The sequence below is a fragment of the Bos indicus x Bos taurus genome, chromosome 9, assembly GCF_003369695.1.
Source record: "Bos indicus x Bos taurus breed Angus x Brahman F1 hybrid chromosome 9, Bos_hybrid_MaternalHap_v2.0, whole genome shotgun sequence".
Classification (NCBI taxonomy): domain Eukaryota; kingdom Metazoa; phylum Chordata; class Mammalia; order Artiodactyla; family Bovidae; genus Bos; species Bos indicus x Bos taurus.
Genome location: NC_040084.1, coordinates 28,679,636 through 28,702,750, shown reverse-complemented (window position 1 = coordinate 28,702,750; position 23,115 = coordinate 28,679,636). Strand labels below are relative to the sequence as shown.

General features: G+C 40.0%; 1 protein-coding gene across 3 annotated transcripts in view; it reads left to right on the top strand.

Moving 5' to 3' along the window:
• PKIB (cAMP-dependent protein kinase inhibitor beta) overlaps positions 1-23,115 on the top strand; it is a 120,461-nt gene that overhangs the window by 55,949 nt on the left and 41,397 nt on the right. For 2 of the 3 annotated variants that reach the window (XM_027551092.1, XM_027551094.1), the window contains one exon: positions 15,780-15,849. The exons of the other annotated variant lie outside the window; for it this stretch is intronic. The gene's annotated coding sequence lies outside the window, so the exon portion shown is untranslated. The remainder of the gene's footprint in view (positions 1-15,779; positions 15,850-23,115) is intronic. 3 annotated transcript variants of the gene reach the window in all.

Here is a 23,115-nt window from a genome sequence, read left to right as displayed (position 1 = left end):
AAATGCTGTTATCAGTAGATTGCTCTATACATAATCATGGTTGGCATATTGTATACTAGTCCTCTTTCACATATTCACGCTGAACATTAACATCCTCTGAGAATGTTTTGCAGTAAATTTACTTTAAAAAATCTTTATTGACATCTAATTCATGTACCATAAAAGTCTGCCATTTAAGGAACACATTACAATGGTTTCTAGTATATTCATTCACTATCACCATGGTCACATTTTCATCACTGCAAGAGAAACCCTTAAACCATTAGCTGTGACTCCCCAGTTCCCCCCAAACCACCCCCCAGATCTTGGAAACCACTAATTACTTAGTCTCTGTAAGTTTGTATGTACTGGATATTCTATATAAATAGAACCACACATGTGTGTTCTTTCGCTCAGTGTAATGTTACCAAGTCCATCATGTTGTAGCATGCATCAGCACTCCATTCCTTTTTATTGCCAAATAATACAGTGTTGTAAGGATACACTACATTATGTTTAAACACTCTTCAGTTGATGAACACCCACTTTGTTTCCTCTTTGTGGCTATTATGAAGGACACTGTTATGAAGCAGTGTTAAAATATTATTCCTGTGAAAGTTTTTGTGTAGATACGTGCTTTCATTATTCATTGGTGTATATATATACCTAGGAGTAAAATAGCTGGTCATAGAGTGAAAAAGTGAAGTCTCCTAGTGGTGTCCAACTCTTTGCGACCCCATGAACTGTTACCTATCAGGCTACTCTGACCATGGGATTTTCCAGGCAAGAATGCTGGAGTGGGTTGCCGTTTCCTTCTCCAGGGAATCTTCTGACCCAGGGATCGAACCCAGGTCTCCTGCATTACAGGCAGACGCTTTACCATCTGAGCCACCACCATACCTCTGTTTAATAATTTGAAGGATTGCCAACCTTTTTTCCAATGAAGCTGCACCATTTTATATTCTGTATTTATATTTATATTCTGAAGGAGGCTTTCAGTTTCTCCACATCCTTGTCAACACTTGTCATTGTCCATCTTTTTTATTATAGCCATCTTGGTGGGTGTGAGGTGGTATTTCAATGTGGTTTTAATTTGCATCTTCTAGCAGCTAATGATGTTAGGCATCTTTTCATGTCCTTATTGCCCATTTGCATACCTTCTTTGGAGAAATGTCTTTTAATATCCATTGCCAATTTTCTAAATTGGGTTATCTTTTATTGATTGAGTTCTAATAATTCCTGTATACTTTAGATACAAGTCATTTATCAGATGTGATTGACAAATAGTTTCTCCACTTCTGTGGGTAACCTTGTCACTTTTTGATGGTGTCTTTTGGTGCACAAAAGTTTTAAATTTTGGTGAAGTTTAATTTATATATGGTACGGAGGAGCCCGGTAGGCTGCAGTCCATGGGGTCGCTAAGAGTTGGACACGACTGAGCGACTTCCCTTTCACTTTTCACTTTCATGCATTGGAGAAGGAATGGCAACCCACTCCAGTGTTCTTGCCTGGAGAATCCCAGGGACGGGGAGCCTGGTGGGCTGCCGTCTATGGGGTCACACAGAGTCGGACACGACTGAAGCGACTTAGCAGTAGCAGTGGTGGTTTAGTCATTAAGTTGTGTCTGACTCTTGGGACCCCATGAACTGTAGCCCGCCAGGCTCCTCTGTCCATGGGATTTCCCAGGCAAGAATACTGGAGTTGGGTTGCCATTTCCTTCTCCAGGGGCTCTTCCAGATCCAGGGATAGAACCTGGGTCCCTTGCATTGCAGGCAAATTCTTTACCAACTGAGCCACCAGGGAATTTATTTTTAATTTTAATTGAAGGATATTTATTTTTAATTGAAGGATAATTGCTTTGCAATATTGTGTTCGTTTTGTCACTGGTGTGTTTGGTGTCTGTTGCCTGAACCAAGGTCATGAAGCCTTACTCTTATTTTCTTCTAAAAAATTTTATAGTTTTAGCTCTTATATTTAGATTTATGACCATTTTAAGTTAATCAAGGGCTTCCCTTGTGGCTCAGCTGGTAAAGATTCTTCCTGCAACGCGGGAGATCTGGGTTCGATCTCTGGGTTGAGAAGCTCTCCTGGAGAAGGGAAAGGCTACCCACTCCAGTATTCTGGCCTGGAAAATTCCATGGACGGTCCATGGGGTCGCAGAGTCGACACAACTGAGTGACTTTCATTAAGTTAATCCGTGTGTGGTATGAGGTATGGATCCAACTTCATTCTTTTGCATCTAGTTGTCCCGGCACCATTTCCTGAAAAGAAATTCAGTTCCCCCATTGAATTATCTTAGGTTCAAAAACTTAACAGTTTGAAAGAGGTTTTGAAAATATCAATTTCTGTATTTTTGACATTTATTTTAGTTTGACAAGAATGAGACAGGGTTTGATGGCTGGCTTTTTAGCTACCTGAAATTCCACATATGGAAGTAAAGCATAGTGAAACAAAAAAAATAAAATGATGTCATAAGGGGATTATGAGCATGGTTTGTAAATTACAAGAAACTATTTTGCTATATTAAAGCACTATATAAAAAATCATCCTAATAATATTTGCTACTCTGAATAAGGACCTTCAAAAAGTGCAAGAGGCTGAAAGATGTATAAAGATACTGCCATGTCCAGTATCTTCTATTTACCAAATGGGATAAAGGGATTAACACATTTTAGAAAGATTCTTACCAACAATATTTACAAAGGATTTACTCTTTCTGTCTAGTTGTAGAAAGAGAGGCTATGGCATTATGGGTACTGTTTAGAGTTGACCCATTTTGCAGCTGGCTTTGTTTCTTTCTGGTTTTAAAACAGAAAGCAGAGGCCTGGAGGAATATCTCTTCCATGAGTGAAGTGGCAAATTTAGCTAAGACTGAGATTAGTAATAAGAATGTGTGTGCTCAGTTGTATCCAACTCTTTGTGACCCCATGGACTATAGCCTGCCAGGCTCCTCTGTCCATGAAATTTCCAGGCAAGAATACTAAAGTGGGTTGCCATTTCCTCCTCTAGGGGATCTTCCCAACGCAGGGATTGAACCTGCGTCTCTTGCTCCTCCTGCATTGGCAGGTGGATCCTTTACCTCTTCACCTGGGAAGCCCTTGGTAATAAGAATGCTGCTGCTGCGGCTGCTAAGTCTCTTCAGTCATGTCCGACTCTGTGTGACCCCATAGACGGCAGCCCACCAGGCTCCCCCGTCCCTGGGATTCTCCAGGCAAGAACACTGGAGTGGGTTGCCATTTCCTTCTCCAATGCAGGAAAGTGAAAAGTGAAAGTGAAGTCGCCCAGTCGTGTCTGACTCTTAGGAATAGTTGCTGATAATTACCGAATGGTTTCTTTATAAAGTTGGTAACATTATTAGGCTCATTTACTAATGATTGAATTGAAGTTTGGAGATGGTATATAGCCTGCCTACAGAAACAGAACTAGTTAGTAGTGGAGGTAGCATAACTCACAGGTGTCTGAGTCTAGTTTGCTATGTTTTACTACCTTCCAAAATAAAAACTAAGATCTTGGTATGTGGTCCCATCACTTCATGGAAAATAGATGAGGGAAAAGTGGAAACAGTGATAGATTTTATTTTTTTGGGCTCCAAAATCACTGCAGATGGTGACTGCAGCCATGAAATTAAAAGATGCTTGCTTCTTGGAAGAAAAACTATGACAAACCTAGACAGCATATTAAAAAAGCAGAGACATCACTTTATCAACAAAAGTCTGTATAGTCAAAGCTGTAGTTTTTCCAGTAGTCATGTACGGATGTGAGAGTTGGACCATAAGGAAAGTTGAGTGCTAAAGAATTGATGCTTTCGAATTGTGGTACTGAAGAAGATTCTTGAGAGTCTTTTGGACAGCAGGGAGATCAAACCATTAATCCTAAAGGAAATCAGTCCTGAATATTCATTGGAGGGACTGATGCTTAAGCTGAAGCTCCAATACCTGAAGCAAAAAGCTGATTGATTGGAAAAGACCCTGATGCTGGGAAAGATTGTGGGCTAGAGAAGAAGGGTGGGACAGAGGATGAGATGGTTGGATAGCATCATCCACTCAATGGACATGAATTGGGCCAACTCCGGGAGATAGTGAAGGACAGGAAGGCCTGGTGTGCTGCAGTCCATGGGGTCACAGAGTCGTACACAACTGAACAATAAGCTAAAAGCTTAAGCAAGATTATGAAGGTTTAGTTTAATGGCTCAATCTCTTAAGCATATTTCTTGTTTTCCTTATTTTGATTATAAACATTTCTTATGCACTTCTTTTGATTTGCAAACATTATGGAAACAGGTTCTGTAATGATTCTAATGCATCTGTTCGTTCTTTTGCATGTGTTGGAACTTCTAGGCATGAGTAAAGATGGTGACAGCTTTGTATCTGTTAATACCAAAAGGTCATGAGATACCAGGAAGCACTAGACATGCAAGCTGTTATGGGATATTTGGTTCATCTCAAGCCAATATTATGTTTTTTAATCTGTTAGTCTGATCCTGATGTTGTTTATGCTCAGTTATCTACAACTTAGGGATGCTTTAATTTGAGAAAAGTCTGAGTAAATGTGGCTTGAAAAATATGTTAAAGTCACTGTTGTTTCCCAAGTCAACACACTTTATACCATACCCTCTAGGAGCTGCTGATACTCTTTCACTGTCCCCAGATGGATGCCCGAAAAGGGCTGCCATAACACGATACAACAAACTGGTAATTTGTCATTTCACAGTGTTGTCAGGACTGTGCTCCCTCCAAAGCCTCTAGGGGAAGATCTTTCCTGATTTCTTCCAGCCTCTGGCAGACCCAGGTATTCCTTGGCTTATAGATATATTACTTTAGTCTGTGCCTCCATCTTCATATGACATTCCTCCTGTGTCTCTATGTCTTAACATTTTCCCCCTATTAAAAAATTTTTTTAACTGAAGTGTAGTTGATTCACACTCATTGGAAAAGACTCTGATGCTGAGAGGGATTGGGGGCAGGAGGAGAAGGGGACGACAGAGGATGAGATGGCTGGATGGCATCACTGACTCGATGGACGTGAGTCTGAGTGAACTCCAGGAGTTGGTGATGGACAGGGAGGCCTGGAGTGCTGTGATTCATGGGGTTGCAAAGAGTCAGACACAACTGAGCGACTGATCTGATCTGATTGTTTAAGTTTCAGGTGTATAGCATAGCAATTCAGATATATATGTGTGTGTGTTTCAGATTCTTTTCCCATATAGGCTATTACAAAATACTGAGTAGAGTTCTCAGTGCTATACAGTAGGTCCTTTCTGGTTATCTGTTTTATACATGTTAGCTGCTCAGTCATGTCTGACTCTTTGTGATCCCATAGACTATAGCCCACCAGGCTCCTCTGTCCATGGAATTCTCCAGGCAAGAATACTGGAGTGGGTAGCCATTCCCTTCTCCAGGAGATTTCCCTGATCCAGGGATCAAAACCAGGTCTCCTGCACTACAGGCAGATTCTTTACCATCTGAGCCACCAGGAAAGCCCCATTTTATACATAGAAGTGTGTGTATGTTAATCCTAGGCTCCTAATTTATCCCTGTCTTGCCACCTCCCTTTTCCTTCCTTCTTTTTCTAAGGTCATCGGTTGTATTGGATTAAGGGTCTGCCCTACAGCAGTATGACTTCATCTTAACTTGGTTACATCTACAAATAAGATCACAGTCTAAGGTACTGGGGTTTGAACTTCAACATTTCCTTTGGGGAGGAGGGGTCATCACTCAAGCCATAACCCCAAATCTGGCACTTAGGATACTGCTGGACTGTGACTGACTGAGGTCAGTACCTCAGAGAAATGCAGAGGTAGGTAGACTCGTACTACTGAAAATCAGCTAGTCTCTTAGCATTTAGAATGACTGCTCTTTTCATCGGCTCCTTCGTGAGATGGTTGTATTTTCATGATGATGTGGATTTTCTCATTTTTGAAGGTCCACAGGATGATGTTATTTCAACTAGTGCAGCATGGTATGACAACAGGAACACTGCAATGCGATGCACATATCAACAACCACACAATCAGTGGGCCAAGCAGATAATGTGCCTGAACTAGCTGTGACAATCAGCAAATGATTGATGTGTGAAGCACAGCTTTTAGCAGCAGCTGCTTCCCTGAGAATTGTGAATCACCATTTTAGTGAGTCACCATTGCAGCTGCCTTTTTCCTCTGAGCCAGATAAATCCTGACATGAACAAGGTGCTGATAGAGGAAGTGTAAATTCGGCTAGTAGTAAATGTCACTGGCCTCCGTGTGAGACATGTAGTCATTCTAAAATCCAAGAAGGGGAAGGAAGGAGATAACTTTGACATTAAATATATCTTCGTTGAGTTTTGTCTCTTTTTTTGTTCTGTCCATAATCTTCTTGCCTTTAATGTAATGTCTTAAAGTGAAGCATATTTAAATAAGTTAATTCATCTTTTAAATAATAAATATATTTAGCACACCAGGCCTCCCTGTCCATCACCAGCTCCCAGAGTTCACTCAAACTCACGTCCATTGAGTCCGCGATGCCATCCAGCCATCTCATCCTCTGTCGTCCCCTTCTCCTCCTGCCCCCAATCCCTCTCAGCATCAGAGTCTTTTCCAATGAATCAACTCTTCACATGAGGTGGCCAAAGTGTTGGAGTTTCAGCTTCAACATCATTCCCTCCAAAGAAATCCCAGGGCTGATCTCCTTTAGAATGGACTGGTTGGATCTCCTTGCAGTCCATGGGACTCTCAAGAGTCTTCTCCAACATCACAGTTCAAAAGCATCAATTCTCTGGCGCTCAGCTTTCTTCACAGTCCAACTCTCAAATCCATCATGACCACTGGAAAAACTATAGCCTTGACTAGACGGACCTTTGTTGGCAAAGTAATGTCTCTGCTTTTGAATATGCTATCTAGGTTGGTCATAACTTTCCTTCCAAGGAGTAAGTGTCTTTTAATTTCATGGCTGCAGTCACCATCTGCAGTGATTTTGGAGCCCCCCAAAATAAAATCTGACACTGTTTCCACTGTTTCCCCATCTATTTCCCATGAAGTGATGGGACTGGATGCCACGATCTTCGTTTTCTGAATGTTGAGCTTTAAGCCAATTTTTTCATTCTCCTCTTTCACTTTCATCAAGAGGCTTTTTAGTTCTTCTTCACTTTCTGCCATAAGGGTGGTGTCATCTGCATATCTGAGGTGATTGATATTTCTCCCGGCAATCTTGATTCCAGCTTGTTCTTCTTCCAGCCCAGTGTTTCTCATGATGTACTCTGCATATAAGTTAAATAAGCAGGGTGACAATATACAGCCTTGACATACTCCTTTTCCTATTTGAACCAGTATGTTGTTCCATGTCCAGTTCTAACTGTTGCTTCCTGACCTGCATATAGGTTTCTCAAGAGGCAGGTCAGGTGGTCTGGTATTCCCATCTCTTTCAGAATTTTCCACAGTTTATTGTGACCCACACAGTCAAAGGCTTTGGCATAGTCAATAAAGCAGAAATAGATGTTTTTCTGGAACACTCTTGCTTTTTCCGTGATCCATCAGATGTTGGCAATTTGATCTCTGGTTCCTCTGCCTTTTAACTGAACTGAACTGAACTAAATGTAAAGAATTTAGTATGTCTACTAAGCAACACTCTAGGGAAGAATACATCTTTGTAGAAAAGTGTATTAAGACTTTCCTTTATTCTACTTTTGTACTTTAATGATGTTAACGTTTTAAAATCCAACTGTGAGTATTGGGCTGCAGTCATGAAGTGCGGTCTGTACAGTTTAATGCAATGGCCTGCTCTAAATGGCTCTCCAATTCTAGACAGATTATGAATTAGAAAAGCAATGGGTTTTTCTAGTTGACCTATATACCTGGATTAAAAAAAAAATCCTCAAAATGGTGATGACAACAACGAGAAAGAGAAACAAGGCTAGGCTGCCTCTCTTAGTAAAGGGGAATTTGAAAACCAGAGATGGACATTTCAGCCTAAGCCTCTTTACTGATGAACTGAGTTTGAAGTCTTGGCTGGTTTGCTCTTCAGAGATAATTCTTAGAGATAGTTTCCAAGAATAACTCTTCCAAAGACCTGTTAAGAATGAATTTATCTCAAAATGCTACTTCAGATTTTTTTCTTCATGCTATTCTAAAATCTAAAACTAACAATCAGTGTTTTATTTAGGTAGAAGCACCTAAATTTGAAGCTTATCAAATAGTTAATAAAGATATATGCCTTAGAATAAGATTTCTGTAATACATTTTTTTTCTACCTGTGTTTTTCCTAGATGGTAGGAAGAAGAAATAGCCATGATTGAGAACATTAGGGCAAAGTAGATTAAAGAGGGAAACCTTTGGCCCAGGAAATAATGGGATCAAAACCACACAGGAATTCATACAGAGTTCGTTTTGAAAGGAAATGGAAGTCAGAAGGAAGGGATAAAAAAAAGTTGGCTATAAATCAATTTTATTAATGAAAAAAATACCCAAGTGTGTTTGAAATTTTCACAGCTCTGTTTTGGCTCTGTGTTGGTAATTGACAATTGGGTTTTGGATGAAGCTGAGTTTATACTCCTTTGCCCCCAGTAAAGTAATGATTTGTGATCTTGTACTACTCATTAACCTTCTAAAGTGCACTTTCTCCTTTGCTGCAAAGAACATCCTAATAATAATGACTATTGTTTATTAAGGTATTTATACTAAGACATTGTCTTAATCTTCAGAACACTCTATGAGCAAAAGTTCTATATTTACATTTGTTGTTGTTCTGTCTCCCAGACTGACCTCACAGACTGTAGCACGCCAGGCCTCTCTGTCTCTCACCATCCCCCAAAGTTTGCTGAAATTCATGTCCATTGAATCAGTGATGCCATCCACCCATCTCATCCTCTGACTCCCTCTTCTGCTTCTGTCCTCAGTCTTTCCCAGCATCATGGACTTTTCCAGTGAGTCAGCTGTTTGCTTCAGATGACCAAAACACTAGAGTTTCAGCTTTAGCATCAGTCCTTTTAATGAGGGTTGATTTCCCTTTAGATTAACTGGTTTTGATCTCCTTGCTGTCCAAGGGACTCTCAAGAGTCTTCTCCAACACCACAGTTCAAAAATATCAATTCTTCAGCTCTCAGCCTTCTTTATGGTCCAGCTCTCACAACCATACATGACCACTGGGAAGACCCTAGCCTTGACTATATGGACCTTTGTCGGCAGAGCAATGTTTCTGCTTTTCAACACACTGTCTAGGTTTGTCATAGCTTTCCTGCCAAGAAGCAAACATCTTCTGATTTCATAACTGCAGTCACCCACCATAGTGATTATAGAGCCCAAGAAGAGGAAATCTGTCACTACTTCCACTTTTTTCCCTTCTATTTGCCATAAAGTAATGGTGCTGAATGCCATGATCTTAGTTTTTTTAATGTTTAGTTTTAAGCCAGCTCTTTAACTCTCCTCCTTCACCCTCATCAAGAGGCTATTTAGCTCTTCTTCGCTTTCTGCCATTAGAGTGGTATCATCCACATATCTGAAGCTGTTGATGTTTCTCCCACCTATCTTGATTCCAGCTTGTAACTCATCCAGCCCGGCATTTCTCATGATGTGCTCAGCATATAAGTTAGACAAACAGGGTGACAGCAGACAGCCCTGCCATACTCCTTTCTCAATCTTGAACCAGTCGGTTGTTCCATACAGTGTTCTGACTGTTGCTTCTTGACCTGCATACAGGTTTCTCAGGAGACAGGTACGGTGATCTGGTATTCCCATCTCTTTAACAACTTTCCACAGTATTTATTATAATCCACACAGTCAAAGGCTTTGGTGTAGTCAATGAAACAGAGGTAGATGTTTTTTTGGAATTCTCTAGCTTTCTCTATGATCCAGCAAATGTAGGCAGTTTGATCTCTGGTTCCTCTTGGAACCATCTTGGACATCTGGAAGTCCTTGGTTCACATAATGCTGAAGCTTAGCATGCAAGATTTTAAGCTTGACCTTACTAGTGTGGGAGATGAGTGCAGTTTTCTAATGGTTAGGACATTCTTTCGTACTACTCTTCTTGGGAATTGGGATGAGGATTGACCTTTTCCAGTCCTGTGGCCACTACTGGGTCTTTCAGATTTGCTGACATATTTAATGCAACACCTTGATGGCATCATCCTTTAGGGTTTTGAATAGTTCTACTGGAATTCCATCGCATCCACTAGCTTTATTAACAGCTTTATTATCTTCCTCCATGGAAGAATGGAGGAGAACTACCAATAGCCCCAGAAAGAATTTTCACATTATACATAAGAAAAGTTGTATTAAAGTGGCCCAGTTATGGTTATGTTCTAGAGCCAGCCTGGCTCCAAAGCTCATGTGCTTAGCTTTATACTGTTGTTAGTGTCAGACTCTCTTCCAGCCTTAGCCCGCTCTGACCACACTTTTTCCATATATATGCGTTATTATACTGTATTGGTGTTTTTCTTTCTGGCTTACTTCACTCTGTATAATAGGCTCCAGTTTCATCCACCTCATTAGAACTGATTCAAATGTATTCTTTGTAATGGCTGAGTAATACTCCATTGTGTATATGTACCACAGCTTTCTTATCCATTCATCTGCTGATGGACATGTAGGTTGCTTCCAGGTCCTGACTATTATAAACAGTGCTGTGACGAACATTGGGGTACACATGTCTCTTTCACTTCTGGTTTCCTCAGTGTGTATGCCCAGCAGTAGGATTGCTGGGTCATATGGCAGTTCTGTTTCCAGTTTTTTGAGGACTCTCCACACTGTTCTCCATAGTGGCTGTACTAGTTTACATTTCCACCAACAGTGTAAGAGGGTTCCCTTTTCTCCACACCCTCTCCAGCATTTATTGCATGTAGACTTTTGGATTGCAGCCATTCTGACTGGCGTGAAATGGTACCTCATTGTGGTTTTGATTACCCTTCTCTTATTAATTGCTGCTTACTGCTTCTCCCTCCTGCCTCTTGTGAGAACACACTATTATTCATTGACACACACACTGATCTCTTTAGTCTGAGATTCTATCAGTTCTCATCTTTTCAACTCTATATACGATACAAAATTGCTGAAATTTCCGTTTTTAATTTTCTCCTCTTGTCTGAGTGCCAGGCCCATAGTTCCAGTTACTTACTCTGCCGTCCCCTTGGCAATATTGCCAGCATCTAAACTTACTAGCTCTCCTTCTCGTCTGTTATTTTGTTAGTGATTCTGTGATCCGGTTCCCTAAACATAAAACCTTGCAATTGTTTCAACTTGTTGCCCTCCTTCATTCACTTTGGCCTATCACCACATTCTGTGGATTTTTCTACTTCAAAATATTTTTTATTCATCTGAATTAGTTAAAATATTGGTTTGACAGTTATAATAAAGTCCTGAAATAATAGTGGATTAAACATAGTGTGGCTCAGATGGTAAAGTGTCTGCCTACAATGTGGGAGACCTGGGTTCTATCCCTGGGTTGGGAAGATCCCCTGGAGAAGGAAATGGCCCCCCACTCCAGTAATCTCACCTGGAAAATCCCACGGATGGAGGAGCCTGGTAGGCTACAGTCCATGGGGTCGCAAAGAGTCGGACACAACTGAGCGACTTCACTTTCTTTAAACGTAGTATAGGTTTAGTTCTGTCTTATTACAGCCCAGGTAGATGGTACAGACATGGTGTAATGGCTTGACGTGTTAGGGATACGGGCTACTTACATCTTGTTGCTTTGTCATGCCCAGGGTGGTTTCCTTGTCCATGTGGTGAATGATGGCTCACCATACAGATACTATCAAGTTTTCAAATAAGGAAAAAGAGAAGGGAAGGGCCACACTCCCCTCTCTTTATGGTATAACCTAGAAACGCATACATCACTTACGCTCATAGCTCATGTTTCAGTGACAAAATCCAGTTACATGGTGGCATCTACCAGCATGGGAGGCTTGGTAATGGGGTCCTTAGCTATGTACCCAGCTGAACTTTGTATTTTTTAAAGAAGAGCAGAAGAGCTATTGAGAACCCAAGCAGAAGCCTCTGCTACACTTTCCTTAATCCAGTTTTATTGTCTCCCCCTTTGGTGGCCTTTATTGCCAACGCCAAGATTACTTCTAGAGTCTTACAGCTGGATTTACTGTTTGCTTACTATCAGCTCACTCATTTTTCTTTTAAAGAGCCATTTTTGTTGTTAAACCTCAGTTTAGTAGCCCATAGCATAAAGTCTGTTTCAGAACTCTTGATAATCTGGCCTTATTCTACCTGCTTCTGATCTGTTTTCAACTTTCATTCATTCATTCATTCTTTGTTTATGCAGTAAACATGTGTCAAGTGCTTACTCTGTGTCAGGCATATAGAATCATTTGTTTTCCTAAGCTAGTTCATTTGAGTTCTGTGGATAGAAAACATCCTCATGAATGTCCATACTCTCTCATGTCACATTGATTCATCTTTTGATGTTTGATTTCATCTTTATAATGCTTGAGAGATTAACTGCATCGTCAGAAAACAGCCTTTCAAAACTGGGTCTTGCAGTTGAAGTGGTCAGTTTTTTTGTTTTTTTTTTTAGGAAGCAGATAAAGTTCACCTGATATATACATTTTTTTATTTAATAAAATTATTTTAATTGGAGTGTAATTGCTTTATAATATTGTGTTAGTTTCTGCTGTACAATAATGTGAATTTGCTATATGTATACATATATTCCCTCCCTTCCATCCCCTCATCTGATATTTTGAATGTTCAGGCCTTTATACATTTTAGAACTATGATTTGCCTTTAAAAACAAAACAAAAGTAGAAACTAATGTCCCTTGAAGCAGCTATCAGTGGATTTAGTAGCTCATTGAAATTGTAAAACAGCTCAGTGCAACCATCGACTAAGTATTACCTCATGGAGTTCTCTAGTTGCTTATTTGTTCTCAAACAACTTCATCTTCAGTCCTACAATCCTCGGTATGATAGAGGCTGCTGCTGCTGCTGCTAAGTCGCTTCAGTCATGTCCGACTCTGTGTGACCCCATAGACAGCAGCCCACCAGGCTCCCCCGTCCCTGGGATTCTCCAGGCAAGAACACTGGAGTGGGTTGCCATTTCCTTCTCCAATGCATGAAAGTGAAAAGTCAAAGTGAAGTTGCTCAGTTGTGTTCGACTCTTTGCGACCCCATAGACTGCAGCCCACCAGGCTCCTCCGTCCATGGGAGTTTCCAGGCAAGAGTACTGGAGTGGGGTGCCATTGCCTTCTCCGATGATAGAGGCAGACATTTATTTAATATAACTAAGCAGGCCTCATCTTTATATTTGTATTTCATTTTTTTGGAGAAATTGTCAGATCAGGTCCAGGGCTAGGTAGGGTGAGGTACATGAAGCCAAGCTGTATAAGTGCAGTGTTAGATCTATCTGAAGTGAACAGGATCCTTCTTTATGCAGAGTTTGCATACTGACATGCCTGAATTCTCAAGTCATGAAAACTTTCAAGTTCATATAGATTTAAAAGAAAAGGATAAGTATTCATTATTTTATCAAATCCTAGAAGCAAAGAGTACCTTAAATCTTACCAGATCATACTTTAAAAATTAAATTTGCAAATGAGATCTGCTGGGGTTGTGCAGGGAAGCCAGTCCATGAAAACAAGGCAGGGACATCTACAAGGAAGACAGTCCAGTGTCCAGGGTCAGTCATTCAGCTGCTTTATCTATTTCATTGTCTTATAACAGCTACTCGTTCCCTCTTCAGCATGGTAGCTTTATCTCTAAGATGGCAGTGTTGTCAAGTAATTTCCAAACTAAATTTGTGGAGGGAGAGTTGAGGTGGAAGAAGACAGAGTGGGTACAGACTGAAGCTGTTTTAGCCAGAGCCATTCTGTTTGTGTCTGTCTTAACATATTGGCCACCTGCTGAAGAGTTCATTTGGGAAAGAAATATTTTAAAATAGTTTGAAAATCACTGAATTAGCTGATTTGCAAGATCTATGCTAATTCACACCCCTGCATGTGCATGTATACTAATATGATGAATTTCTGCTGATCCACCCACATCTTGATTTGCTCCTCTTGAAGAGCTTGTAATAACCTTTGCTGAAACCACTGGCCTTTTTCCCTTGGGAATCTCTTAGTAGTTATATGTATATATGTATATTTAACTAGGTTTTCCCTAGTTAAACTGTAGTTACAGGAGAGATAATGGAGAGGAAATTAGATCTTGTATAGTAGCAAGGTCTTCTAAATTCTGCATCCAACCTGGAAGTTCAGGAAGAACTTAGTAGAACACTTAAGTTATATTTACAGTATTCTTATTTGATTTAAATTTCTGTTAATGTATTTAACATACATGTCAATGATAATATAACAAATTATGTTTTTCATTAGAAGAGTGGTACTTATAATTTATAAACATGAATTTTCATATATAGGAGATGTGTGCTCAAAACAATTTGTTGGTGATGTTAAAGGCATGCCACTGTTCTTAAAGCCTTTTCAGAAATTACTTTTCTTTTGTTGGTAGTTTTGATAATTGATAGTTTAAAGGATAAGTAGAGAGTCTCTCAGTCTCTTAATCTTTAGTGTATTTGTGTTTAGCATATCACCCATAAATCTGAATTTTGATGTCTGTGAAGAATCAAAAATTCATATGGATATTATTTTTAAAGTCCGTTGCATGAATATATTTGAATATAGCATAAGCTGCAAAGAAGTGAAGAGGGAAAAAACTGTCAGTCTTTCTTTCTTTTGATTCTAGTGAAATAGGAAGAGATAGGTGGAAATTCATAAAATAAAAACAAAATTTAATCCTGGAAAAAGTGTAAAATTATAGGGATTTATTAAATATACATTTAAAGACATAACAGTATTATGCTTTTTAAAGAATAACAGTGTTAAGCTTTTTACCTGATTTTAAACTGGGTTCCTATTTGAAGTTTCTACTAGATCTTTTCTGAGAGCCATAAACAAATGTTTGAAAAATTAGGACTACAAAAGTATTTTTCTTAATCTTGCTCTTTTGGGGTGCATATTTGCATTATATTACATAAATTTTGAAGCTTGTAAAATTTTTGCTTTGTTACTACTTCCCATATGATCATTTGTTCGTTTATTTTTCTCTTCCTCTTCTCAGTTCCCCTTTATCTCATCTGAACAAATAGGACTCATTTGAAGGAAAACAGTTTCAGATACACAGTGAGAGGAACAGAGAAAATCATATAGGAGGCTGAGTAGAGGAATGCAATCGAAAGATGTCTGCTGTGGGTTTTAAAATTCTTCCGCAGTGATAAGTATGCGTTTAAGCAGCTCTGAGTCTGAAAAGCACCTCACAGACCTTGACATTCAACTGATATTTATTGCATCCCTCCTACCATGTGGCAAGGTGAATGAATCACAGTCTGTGCCCTCAAAAGGCTTTAAGAAACTTGTGTGAGGTGGGGGATGGGAAGGCAGGCACTAATCAGAAATTAACAATATAGGTGATAGGTTCAATAGTAGAGATAGACTAGAGTGATGTAGAGCACAGCGGAGGGAGCCTACATGATGACTTTCTCAGCTTGGCATTAATCCCTCATTGCACTGTTGTAGTATAATTGCATTTTGTAGCTGGCAATCCTAGGTACTAACACTTGTTATTTGAAATGAACCCTTTTGACTTTTAATAGAAAATTTTGTTGTAGAATTGGAGATTCTGCTTTTCTCAAGAAAGTCAAACAAGTCATGATGTTTACCAGTTTTATGTCCTGATTGAAATTTGATGATCTAAATGGATTTTCACCTTATCTGGTTTTTCAGTCTTTTTTTTTTTTAATCATTTTTCAAAATGATTGAAATTTGATGATCTAAATGGATTTTCACCTTATCTGGTTTTTCATAGTCTTTTTTTTTTTTTTTTTTTTACAGGAAAAAGGGTTTGTCAGAGTTTCTTCCTACATCTGTCTTAGAAATAGCAGCATATTTTAATCAGATATTTGTAAGTATTTTTTTCTTCTTTACTTAGGAAATTAGATACTGATTTTGTGGAAGAAATGGCTCCTTCAGTAAAACATTTGACAAGATATAGTGATACAATCTGAGTTGGCATGCAAAATTTGAATGGGAGCAAAGTACACACAAAAGTCATCCTTAAGGAAAACAAATCCTCAGTCAGAAAACCTTCAACAAATCTATCAACAACTACTGAATGTTTAGTTATTTTTTGCAATTTCTCTTTCTTAATGTCATTTTTATTACTTTTCCCCTTTGTGAAAGTATCTGTGTGTTCACATATTTTAGAAAGGCTGTAACATCAATGTGAAAGGAAGAGGGAAAGAGTAGGATATAAACAGAGGAAAGGGAAAGATTTGAATTCTGTTAAAAATTGTATGGTTTTGGACAACTTTGTCTTTTCCATTAATGATTTTAGTGAATTGTTTTTAAAAAATCAAAGTTAGAGCTCATAATAGCTATGATCCATTTGGTTTCATCATATTTATGAAATACCTTCTGTTGTGCGATACCAAGTCCTTGTCAACGCAGGAATGGGGAATCTGGGAGATCCTTTCTACTTCAGTGTAGCAAGAGATCAAGACAAGCACATCTTTTCACAAACATATTTTATTAGACAAATTGAGATGAATCAAAGGGGGCAGAGAGTTTTGTCCTAAAAAAATGTGTTTGTAGTAATAGCATTTTATATTGTATTCCCTGAAAGATATTTCGAGTCTAATGTAGTCCTGTTCTAGCATGTTGAAAGGCATACAGTCTAGGGCCCATGGTATAAAGATAGATTAATGAAGCAGAGTCAGATAATTAAGATCTGGAGGTGACTGGGCTCCTCACCAAGTGGACGAGACCCTGCACAGCATATTTCTGTGCTTCTCATCAGCTAATACTTGTTTCAAAGGTTGATGACTAGAAGTGATGACTACCTTGGATCATTTTAGGATTTGAGGGCATCCCTTAAACTGTTGTTTATTAGCTACTAGTCCTTACATCTTGGCTAATCTATGATTATTTTTAATGATGTAGACATTTGTGATGTAGGTAATAAAGCCAGCCAACAGGAACTGAGGCATATTGCTAACTTGCTTCCTCAGATAAGATCTCAGCAGATGATTTAATTAAAAGGTTGTGCTGAACTCTTTAATTCTATAGCAGTATAGGCTGTTCTTTAGCTATGTGGCATTATTTTTCAGTTCTCCTGTATCCATTTATGAATCTCATGGTTTTGGAGAAATTACCTGAACTCTCTATTGCTTCAGTTTGTCAGTAAAATGAGGATAAAAGTGCTTGTATCACAGTTTTTTATGGGAGTAAACGAGATGATGAAATACGATAGAAGTAATAATGATGAATGGACCTCTCGCAGTCAGAACTTCCTGTCTTCACTATATTGTTCAGTAGACTTTGAGGTCTTGCCTGTATGATTATTTCGTTTGTCAGCATATGTAAGCTATTTGTAAAATCACTGAAAGAATTGTTAAAATGCTGATTTGGGGCCATCTTCCTAGATTTTTTTTGCCAAGCATCTTAGATAATTTACATGAAAATGATCTACAGGCTACCCTTTGAAAAACACTATTTTTCCTTTGTAAATGAGCTCCAAATTAGTTGATCACCAAAGGCACATGAGAGCCTTGTAAAAAAACATACCCAGGGTTCCATCTTAAAGATTCTGGTTTGGTAGATCTGGTGCAGGGCATCAGAGCTTGTTTTTCGAAAGTTGCCACACTGATTTTGATATTTGCCAACTGCTGCTTTGCAGCCTTACTGTATCTCTAATTTTTTATTCATAAAACTTTTGGCTGTGCTTGCTGTGTGTGGATGAGGGAATATCATTATGGATCTGTGCTTCAGCTAGTCTAGACCAAGTGACAGGAGTGAAAAGGATGAGATTAGATGTCTGCATTTGCAGTCATTACCCACATTTACAGTCTTCTTCCTCTTGGTTTTATAGCTGCATTAGTAAATCCAAGTGCTTACTCCCTATGCTAAAGAATTTCTACATGAGAAACTACTGTAGGAAACCATGTAGTTCAAACCTCTCATCTCACAGAGCAGAAAAATGAAGCCCAGAGCTTTGCCCAAGGCCACGGGCAAGTCTTGGATCAACACTTGGATTTCTACCCCCAGCTCAGCTCCATTTCCATCACATCAGCTGACTGCCACATCAGGAACCTGTGACACCTATGAAACCAGTTCTTCTAGCGTTGACTGTAGGTAGGCTTCCCAGAGTGTAGAAAGCACTCTGTGACTGAGCTTTCCTACTTACCTGTCCAGCTGTCGGAAAGAGAGCTTTTTCTTTTCTGACTCCAGTTCTCCATCCTGAATAAAAAGAAGCAGGAAGGTCACTGGGAGACTGAGGTTCTTGCCAGGAGAGGCAGCCTGTTCCAGCAGTGACACCATCATCTCAATTGCCTTCTTGATTCTTCATCTTAGCAGAGCCAACTGTGCCTTTTTTCAAACTCCAACAAATCTCTAGATGACAGAGCCATCATCATTGTAGTCTGTCTTCTTGCATCATTTTTTTCCCTTGGCATCACTTTAGTTGCTCTTATTTGGACACACTGTTCAGCTCTGAAGAGCCCTTTTCTGTGTGTGTGTGTGTGTGTGTGTTTGGTAGTCGCTCAGTCACGCCCCACTCTTTGCGACCCCATGGACTGTAGCCCTCCAGGCTCCTCTGTCCATGGGATTCTCCAGGCAAGAATACTGGAGTAGGTTGCCATTCCCTTCCCCAGGGGATCTTCCTAACCCAGGGATCAAACCCAGGTCTCCCACACTGCAGGCAGATTCTTTACCATCTGAGCCACCAGGGAAGCCATTACAGTCAACAAATATTAAGTACTACTACTGTGTCCCAAAAATAGTCTTGGATATCAGAGATGTCAAATTAATCCAGCATGGTCCTATTTTCTGAAAAATTCACAGGATCACAAGGAGGGAAGGCAGTATAAAAAATGCTGCAGGAGTGCTCGAGAGCATCACAGGAGCCATGGCTACTACTTTTTAGGGGAGTCCAGGAAGCCTTTTCGTAAGAGGGGACATTGGTCGGCTTTGAGGGCAAAAACTATAACCCTCGGTATAAATGCATAACATTCTGCAAACACGTGAAGAGAATGTTTTGAAGGGTTAATGAAGAGAGTAAATGTAATTGAGATTAATAAGGCAAATGCCAGCATGATGGAGAGAAGGGAACACTGCAACATGTAGCCAAAGGCCTGGGTCTTCTCCTCATGGTATCACGCCTAACCTTTGTGGCTTTGGCCAGTCCAGTGAGACTCCTTAGACTTCATTTGACTGCTTGCTCAATTCATTCATGTAATGAAATTCATGTTATAGGCTGTTTTTCTTGCCTGGAAAATCCCATGGACAGAGCAGCCTGGCAAGCTACAGTCCATGGCATCGCAAGAGTTGGACACAACTTAGTGACTAAACCACCATCACCATGTACTTGGGATGCAGTCAAGTGAAGCCAAAATGCCTCCTGAAGTATTTCCTGAGCTGAAGCTCAGTATTGAGTAGAGGCTGACCTAGTCAAGAGAAACTTTGGAAGTAGATGCTCCAGCCAGTGGCCTGAATGTGAAGGTGAAGGGAGTGTGTCTGGGAGTCATATGCCCTGGATGGGGAGCAATTCCTTTCACATACCTACCTGAGGTCAGGGGAGGCAAGACCTCAGGCTGGGGAGTAAGCAGAGTATAGATCAGGGAGGGTGTGGCTAGTCATGCTAAGGAACTGGGCAACATTTTCTTGGCTGAAGGGGAGTAGTCAGAGAGCTGAGATAGTGATGTTTGCTTGGCTAGTGTAAAGAATGGACTCAGTTCAGTTCAGTTGCTCAGTCGTGTCCGACTCTGTGACCCCATGGACTGCAGCACGCCAGTCCTCCCTGTCCATCAGCAACTCCTGGAGTTTACTCAAACTCACATCCATTGAGTTGGTGATGCCATCCAACCATCTCATCCTCTGTCGTCCTCTTCTCCTCCTGCCCCCAATGCCTCCCAGCATCAGGGTCTTTTCAAATGAGTCAGATCTTTGTATCATGTGGCCCAAGTATTGGAGTTTCAGCTTCAACATAAGTCCTTCCAATGAACATTCAGGACTGATCTCCTTTAGAATGGACTGGTTGGATCTCCTTGCAGTCCAAGGGACTCTCAAGAGTCTTCTCCAACACCACAGTTCAAAAGCATCAATTCTTCGGCATTCAGCTTTCTTCACAGTCCAACTCTCTCACATCCATACATGACCACTGGAAAAACCATAGCCCTGACTAGATGGACCTTTGTTGGCAAAGTAATGTCACTGGAGAAGGGAATGGCAAACCGCTTCAGTATTCCTGCCTTGAGAACCCATGAACAGTATGAAAATAATGGATTAGAGGGCAACAGAATGGAGGCAGGATAATGAGTGAAGAGATCCATCGAATCTAGACAGGCTGGCACCCTTAACTGGGGTAGTGAACGAGGCAGAGCAGAGCCGTTGGCCCATCAGTTCAAGAGCTATTTAGGGGATAGACTTTGTATGGCTTGATGATCATGGAAGGTGAGGGACAAGAGTGTCTGCTGGGTTTCTGACTTGTACAACTGGGTGGGTTATGGTGCTGTTCACTGAAAGAGAAAACTCAGGAGGAGGAAGAAGCTTCAAAAGGAAGATGAATATCTCTAACAGGAGGGGATGAGACCCGCTGATGTGTCCTGGGCTTTTCAACATTAACTGGCCTTCCATGCTGACAGTATCACACACAGTGTCCCACTTAATCTTCTCAACTGTGGGAGGTATTATTATGTGTACTCAAAAGATGTGGGAGCCAAGGCTCAGAGAGCTTAACGCCTCACATAACGTCCCTGTTAATAAGGAACAGAGGCAAAAGTTCAGCCCAGGATGCTCAGCTGGGTGTGTTTCATCCTAAAGCACACATACCCTCTGTTCTGTCACTCTGTTTTCCTTTTAGCTCTGACACATTTAATTCTGTGAAAATAGGTCACTCGTGAAACCCAAATAACTTCAGACTTTCTGGGTTGTTAAATTGAAGGCATAAACTTTACTTTCTGATTTATTATTTCTCACTTGGAAACCTGCACCTGCCTCCAAACTCACCTCTAGAATCCACTCTTCTTTTCCAATCTATTCCATTTTCTGTAACCAAAGTGGTCTTTTTTAAAGTTCATCTTTGATTGCCACACTGTTGCTTAAAAGACTTCAGTGGCTGCCCAGCACTTCTGAAAGAGTAGACCGAATCCTTAACATGCCGCAATGATGTAGCCCCTGTTAAGTGAGCTACTCTGTCTCCTGATATTTCTTACCTTCTTCTCTGCGTTTGGGCCACACAGGCCTTATTTCAGTTCCTGAAATGTGCTATGCCCTTCTCTTCTGCTTGAAATACTCTCTTTCTACTTCCATACCAGATGCTCTTTTCTCCATATTTCAGCTCATATTATTAGTGCATCAGGTCCTGATTCACTCACACAGGTCCTCATAATTTTTCATCTAAGATTTACCACAGTTTGTGTTCATACATACATTTGTGTTGATTATTTTTTTCTCATCCATTAGAGTCCATGGAGGTAGTTTTGTAATTCTTGCCACACATATCATTGGCACTCAGTAGGTATTTTTCAAGCGAATTAATAAATTTATAAGTGAATGAACATGATTCTGGATTAGTTAACTTATGTTTGATTTTATATTGGTATATTACTGTTCAGAATTGAAAAAGAACCTATTTTGGATTCCTGTAAAATAAACTGAGTTTGGGTCACATACAATATTGTTTTTTAATACTTCAGTGATGCAGTATTTCCCCTGATACTATATTTTATTTGCTTTCCCCTATCTGAAGTCAGTTTTCCTTTGCTCGATAAATGAAGCTAATTCCAACAGCATAGGGGTAATTACCGAATTGACAATTTTTTGGATTAAACCAATTAAACCAAGGCAATTAAAACTTGGAAATGGCAACTATAAAAGAACAATATGTCATCATTCAGTGTTCCAATGAAGGCTGGAAATGTGTTATAATTTGTTTTTAAATGTCACATCTTTATTGCACTTGCTAATTAAAGGAGACTTTCCATCTTGGCCTTGCTGAAAATAATTTAGTGTTTTCAGAAGTGATAGCTTATGTTTTTCCCCTCAAGAATGAGTCTCTGCATGTGACTATCACAGTCTAACAAATGAGGCTTGGGTAAGCCCTGGGAAGGAAGTCATCAATGTGAAAGCCCACAGCCAGAAACTGGTGGTGGGCTGTAGGTACTCAGAAGAAGCTCCCAGGAGTCCAGGCTGAAAAAATGATGGGACTGTGAGAAGGAATCTCTCATTAGATTGTTACATTTTATTCTGCTCATATTCTGAGACCTCCTGGAAATGTCTGCTCAACATTGGCAATCATGGTTATCTAGCTTTTCCATCTCTTCAGAGCTATCTGAGGGGCTTAGATTATACAAGTGTTAAATAATTTTTTTTTAACTCGAATAGCCTTATTATTCCAAATGGAAGAAGGGGGGAGTTAAAAGTAGGTGGAGAAAAGCTGACATGTTAGTGATTAAAGTTATGGTTGTTACAAGGAGACAGGGGTGCTGGCCTGTAGAGCCATGATTTATGACACAGGGCAGTGTTTGCCAAGAATGGGGATTCTGGTCCTTTAGAATTCTATAGAATTAGTAGAAAGGTCTACAAAGTCATACCTCTGTGTCTAAACAAACACTGTCGTCCCATAGCATATATACTTGTTGTTCAGTTGCTAAGTAGTGTCTGACTCTTTGGGGACCCCATGGACTGCAGCCCTCCATGCTCTTCTGTCCATGGGATTTCCCAGGCAAGAATACTGGAATGGGTTGCCATTTCCTTCTCCAATCATATATACTACAATTTTCAAATGTATATAGATTATTATTACAAAAATGAGTTTATTTCCTTAAAATATTTATTTCATAGTACCTTTCCAACTGTTAAATATTTTCTCAATCAACAGATACCTAAAACATATAGGTTCTTGAGGAGTCATCTTGCCTCAGTAAGCATACTTGTAGCTCCCACACTCCAGGATTTACAGTCTTTTTTGTTTGTTTGTTTTCCCCACACCTAGCATTTCTGAGAACCCTTAGATTCTGTGAGTCTGTCTTGGGTGCTAGTAGTCACTTTTTCTGGTCTGGTGCTCTGGTCTCCCTCTTCACTGTTTCCTGATGTCTCTGGAAGCTTTTGGATGCTGCTGCAACTCTTTCTAGTCTGTGTCATCTTAGGTTGTCCTCAGGGTACTCCTTTTGTT